The sequence below is a fragment of the Gavialis gangeticus genome, unplaced genomic scaffold (genome assembly GCF_001723915.1).
Source record: "Gavialis gangeticus isolate Ggan-Ray unplaced genomic scaffold, GavGan_comp1, whole genome shotgun sequence".
Classification (NCBI taxonomy): domain Eukaryota; kingdom Metazoa; phylum Chordata; order Crocodylia; family Gavialidae; genus Gavialis; species Gavialis gangeticus.
Window position 1 is genome coordinate 43,461,948 of NW_017729008.1, and position 6,465 is coordinate 43,468,412.

Sequence of the window (6,465 nt, forward strand, 5' to 3'; positions counted from 1 at the left end):
ACCCTTCATCCGGCATCGGAGAAAAGATTGTACAAGTTCTCCCAGGGAGAAATGAAGGTTCGTATTTCATAGGAGTTAAAGGTGTTTGGAGCAGTTCATTTTACTAGGCCTCAGAGAAAAGTCGGATTAGTCTGTTGATCGTGAAATTGTTTGGTGCCACAGGCAAACAAGGGGTTTTGGGGGGTGTAACAGGGAACCCTGGCGCTGTTACCAAAAGGCAGGTCGAGGGTTCAGAGGGGAAGGAAAGACCCCAGACGAAAGAGAAGGGGGGGCATGTAACAGGGAACCGGAAGAGAGGTCGGCCCCTCTAAGATCAGGACTTTCTGGGCACAGGGTGCTGGTAAGGTAGGGGTTAAAAGTTGAGCCAGGCCAGCCGGTCAGGTGATGGGAAGGGGCAGGCCAGGACTATAAGAGCCCTGGGCTGGGCAGTAGTTGGGGTCATGGTAGCTGCAGGAGAAGGAACGTCTGTGGTAGCTCCAGGGAGAGGCTGGGTGAGTGGCCCAAAGGCTGAAGAAACTACTGAGGAACCTGGAGAAGCAGCTGCAACCCCAGAGGAAGGATAGTAACTGATGTGGGGAGCAGAAGCATGACCCCTGAGTAAATGTGAGCTGGCGTGCTGCCTTCTTTGAGCACATTTTTTTGGTGGCGGTTATAGCCTGTGGACAGACTGTTTATGGGTTTTTTTTAATAACGCTGGTGGTTTGGGCAAGGCTAGTGGGGAAGGAGGAGGCCTCATTGGGCCCCCATTACACTGTGGGGGCCTGGTGTCTGTGTGGGTGCAGGATCTGGGGTGTACTGACCCTGGTGCTGGAGAAGGTACAGTATTTGGGGTACATAGGCCCTGGCGCCAGTGTGGGTGCAGGATTTTGGGTGGGGGTACAGACCCGGCACCAGAGGGCGCAATCCTAAAAGGCCGGGGTGGTCTGTCTTTTGGGGTCTTTTGTGGACTAGGACAGCGTGGGTTCGGGGCCATTCCCCAGCCTTGAACTTGTGGCCCCCTGGCTGTGGGGCCTCTGGGCTAGGGAGGTTGGGCTCCAGATTGGAGAAGAAAGGAGGGCCACGAGCCTCAAGGCAAGGAAAAGGGCTAGAGCCTCGGTGTTGAACCCTGTTTGGTGGGTTTAGACGGGGAGACCTAGCTAGAGAGAGGCTAGGGATCAAGGCCTGTGGAGGCGGAAGACCCCAACATACGAAATATAATAGGCAGTCTCCCACTTACAAGAACATCAGTATAACAATTTTTTTCCATCAAGACGTGGCAGACGAGTAGAGAGTGGGACACAAGAAAACTTAAAGGGGACTTCGAGGGCGCCCCACATAGGACATGGATAATGGGGAAGATGGCTCTGGGGAAGGCAACCTATTACAGGTGATAAATCCAATATCTTTTTTTATTACTCCAGAGAGTTGGAAAAAGTCTTCTTTGCAAGTTTTCAAGCACAAACACCCTTCATCCAGTATCAGAGAAGAAATTGTACAAGTTCTCTTGGGTAGAAACGAAAGCTCTGGAAAAGTTCCCATAGGTACAAATGAAAGTTCATATTCCATAGCAGTTACCGGTATGATACAAATCTCCTGTTTGGGACGGTTCATTTTATGCAGGTTAGGCTCAGAGAAAAATGGGATTAGTCTGTTGACCTCACAATGGTTTGGTGCAGACACAGTTTTTTTGGCAAATCCGGTATCTTTTATTAGACCAGCTCAAAGAGCTGGGAAAATTCTTCTTAGCAAGCTTTCAGGTACAAACACCCTTCATGAGGCACAGGGGGAAAGATTGTAAAAGTTCTCCTGGGTAGAGATGAAAGTTCATATTTCATAGGAGAGTTAAAGGTGTGATTAAAATCTCCTGTTTGGTTGTAGCCATGTCTGTCTAAGGACATGGCAAAGTTCTTTGGGTAAATGTGATATCTTTCATTAGACTAATTCAAATAGCTGGACATGAAGGGTATTTATACCCAAAAGCTTGCAAAGACGAATTTTTCCAACTATTTGAGTTGGTCTAATAAAAGATACCGTATTTACCCAAAGAAACTTCTCTGTTTGGAACAGTTCATTTTATGCAGGGTAGGATCAGAGAAAAGTTGGAATAGTTTGGTGACCTCGAAATTGTTTGGTGCCATAGGGTAAATCTGGTATCTTTTAGTAGACTGACTCAAGGAGTTGGAAAAATTCTTCTTTGCAAGCTTTTTGGACACACACACACACCCTTTTCTGTACTTCGTGTTTTGTACCTGAAAGTTTGCAAAGAAGGATTTTTCCAACTCTTTGAGTCGGTCTAATAAAAGATATTGGATTTACCCAAAGAACCTTGTCTTTGTCCTTAGATCAACACAGCTACCAACTGACACCCCAAAATGTACCATCATTTTTCCTGTCATTGAATCCGGGGCAAAAACAAACATGGGGACCTGCTGGGGCGCTGGGGCAGCACAGCCCAGGCTGGCATCCAGGGCAGGCAGCCCGTGCCTCCTCCCCTCCAGCCAGGCCCGGAGCTAGGGGTGGACACAGGGCTCCGTGCGGGTGGCAGCAGCTTCCCGGCACCATCTCTTTCCAGGAGGCCCCAAATCTCATTGTGTAAGAATACTAAGAGCTTTATTTTAAATGCTATATGTGGTCTTAAATCAATACGAAGTCAAAGGGGTTTTGTGCTTGCCTCATTTGTAAACTCCAGGCATGTACCTAATACAGTAAGTTGCAAAATAAAGTGTAGAAGACTTACACTACACAGGCCTGAACCACAAAACAAAGAGAGAAGAATAATCGTAGTAATAAATTCAGTTCAACCAGTCAGAGAAAGAGTTAAACAAAACATCATAGTGGGGAGTGTCAAGTAGAGTGGTGTAGGATATGAAGATAACAGTATAAGGCAGCATTATGTTTCTTGAAAAAGAAGACAACTTGCTTCCGTACTCATTTGCTAACTCCAGCTGCAGCCCTCCAAAGCCTTTTCCGAGCACTCAGTGCTGGGGCTGCCCTCCCGCCCTTCCCCAACTGAGCCCACTTACCCACGGCCTCTCAGATGCCACTTCTTCGGCTGTCCCTCAACACAAGGATGATGTCTGCTGTGGGGGAGCAGCATCCCTGATGGAGGCCTGCATGTGACATCTTTTAACGTGGAGAAGCTGGTGCGCAAGTGATGGACGCTGGGATTTGACAGGAAGGCGCCCTGAACCCAGTGGCAAAGATGTCCAAGACAATTGGAGACCTCCATCCTGCTGCAGTCCTCATCTGCAGGGAATCAGCAGGTCCTCGAGTACGCCTGTTGCACTGTTGGGGTCTTCAGGAAGTTGGACTGTGCTCCATCTGGGACTTCACTACAGATTTGTTCACCAGGGAAGAGCCCACCAGGAGTAAAAGACTCCAGGTGATGTAGCTCTGAGGTCCTTTCCACCACGACCAGGTAACAGTCCAAGGAGAGGGCTCGGGTGGGTATTGCCTTGCTCCAGGGCAGGTGGCACAGCCTCTTCCTGGGATCTCTTGAACGTATATTAACAACCGTTTATAGAAACGGGACATTGGCTGCTGTGGTCCCCCTGCTTTACCTGTGGCAGGCTCAGGTGTGACGTCTGCTGTTGTCAGGGTTGACGGTAGTTTTATGCAGAGTTTAGGTTATGCACTTGTCTGGGATGGTTTGGACAGGGCTGATCCTGCCTCAGGCAGGGGTTGGACCGGCTGTGACCTTGGGAGGTGCTTTCCTGCCCCGCTTCTCCATGATTTCGCAATTCTATGACTCCAACAACCAGGACGTTACATTTCTAAGACCCAGGAGTAGGTCCACATCCTCCCTGCCTGCCAACACTTCTGAGCTACCAAAGAGCAGTGAAACCACTCTCTTGCTCACTAAGGGATCATTAAAAAAATGTTTGTCAGAAAACCCAGTGCTTCAACCATCTAACTGGGCTTTCTAGCCCTGTAAGCTCATGAAAAACATTGGAGAGAGGATGAGGATGCTCCAAAGGACATGCTCATAGGGAAGTAGGGCTGGAAGAGACCTCACGAGGGCATCTAGTCCAGCCCCCTGCTCAAGACGGGCTCTTCCTCCACTAAACTATCTCAGTCAAGTGTCTGTCCAACCTGATCTTGAAGACTTCCAGGGATGGAGAGTCCACTACCTCTCTCCATGCCTGTTTCAATGCCCTCAGAGTCACAAAGTTCCTCCTAGTCTCCAATCTAAATGTCCTCAGCTGCAGCTGGAGGCTGTTGCTCCTGTCCTCTACAGCCACAGAGAAAAGCCCATCTCCGCTGACCTGAAGAAGTGATTTGGAAGGTGGGAGGAGACCCAGGAGAGGGTGAACATGAAAGCTGGAGGAGGACACAGTTCTGAGTCTGGAAAAGAGGCAGTTGCAGCTAAGTCGAGGGTGAGGCTGGAGCACAGGCTCCAGCGAGGCAAGGTTGCTCATTGAGAGGAGGGTTAGGGGAGTGCAGGGGTTGGGACCTGGGAAGGAGGACAGTGGTGGAGCTGGAGGAGCGCATGGATCCAGCTCAGGGAAGGCAGAAGGGCAATAGAGGGAGACGCAAGTGGGGTCAAAGGGATTTTTCTCTCTAGACAGGAGAGCGCAAAGCAGGCTTCTGCTTGGAGAGGCAGGTGCCAGAAGAAAGTCATTCCAGCTTGATTTAATTCATGCTCATTTCCTGGAGAGCATTTCTTGGATAAAGCCCCGCACGTGGAGTTTAGAGCACTTTTCAATATTGCTCTTCAACCAGCTGTTTTGGTTTCAGGGCAAAACTCCCCAAAGGAGCCCCCGCATCTCGCAGCTGCCACGCATCCCCCAGCTGCCACAGCTCAATCGTGAACCCACGGACGTCCCTCGGGGCACGTGACCTTCGCTCTGATGCTGTCCTGCTTCTCGAGCAGACTGCAGGCCACCCCCTGAGCTGGCAACGCAGCCCAGGACGAGCTGAGCACATCCTGACTTGGTGTCCCTAGATGGCTCTGCAATATTGCTTCTTCGAAGGGCCAGAGGGTGCCAAGAAATATCTGAGAGGGAGCGACAGTGTTGTGAGCTTCAGGGGTGGAAATCAGAGTCACACCCTGAGGCAGAGCAGGGCATGAAAAATCCCAAACCCCAGCCCAGCCAAACAGAACAGAAACGGGAGACTTCACCAGCGTCCTCTGCGAGAGAGGAGCTGTCTCCAAAACCCCTGGATTAAATGCCTCCACATTTTGGCACATTACCCCAACCCTCTTACCAGGTAGCACCACAAAGGTCAAATCGTAGCCAGCAGATTTCGGGACACCGAGAACAGCTGGCTCTTAAATACTGAATGTAATGGTCTACCACGCACCTTGTCTGGGGAAGGCAAAATGGAAAAATAAAATTAAAAAAGATGTTTCCGTTTAATCAAACTCTCCAGAATCAGAGTTGGTTTTTTTTTTTTTTTTTTTTTGCTCACTTAAGACATGTGCCCCAATTTCCCATTGCTAAATTCAGGGGGAAAGGCGCATATGGGACATGGATAAATAAGGTAGAAAACAAGAACAGAAGTCTGCTATAAGGAGGGGGTGGCAGGACAGCGTATGGGACATGCTTTTAGGAGAGACAACTTCATCGCAGATTGTTTATAGCACCATGCTCATCCAGCGAGTGAGCAGAGACCTTACAGTTGTTCTGGAAAAGCCAATAAAACAAAGATTAGCTCCGCTGCCAACAATAAACAGCGCCTAGTGATTCTACTTGCACGTAGGGACAAAGGAGAATGACGTCTATGCCCCCAGAAACTTCACCCCACCCACCTACCCTGCCTCCAAACCTGTGACTCGGGGGTGAGGATGGCCCTCCTCTTGCTCCCGGGTTGGGGCTGCCCCAGAGGGCTCTTGCTGGGGTAGGAGGGCGGAGAGCACGAGCTCGCGGGCAGGGCTGGCAGAGGGCTTGGGGAGCCAGCACAGACGTGCCTGAGAGTATCTGCAGCGTGCGTGTGCCGCGGCTGAGTCGGGCCTGGCTGCGGGCTGAAGGAAAGCTGGGGCAGACAGGAGCATATTTGGCGCTGCCCTAAGCGCTGCGTGCCTGGGCCTTACCCAGGTCCGCTGCTGGAGTCGCACGCAGGCAGCAGCAGATTTATGGGGGCAGTTGCCCACCGGTTGCCTGTTGCCACCATCGGAGGACATCGCTGGGATGAAGGAGAGAGATTTCTCCCCAGAGCAGCTGGGGCACTCGAGCTGGAGAGAAGTCCTAGGATCACAGGGAAGTGGGACTAGAAGGGACCTTTAGTGCAGCCCCCTGCTCTAGACAGGATCAGCCCGGACTAGCCCATCCCAGCCACGTCTCTGTACAACCTGCTCTTGGGATGGAGATCCCACCGCCTCTCTAGGTGCCCGTTCCTATGCTTGATCCCCCTTGAGTTGGAAAGCTCCTCCTCATCGCCGACCTAAACTTCCCTGAGGCCATTGCTCCTAGTGCTGTCTCCAGCAGCCACTGAGAAAAGCCCATCTCCATCCTCTCGCCAGTCGCCCGTCGGGTATTTGAACTG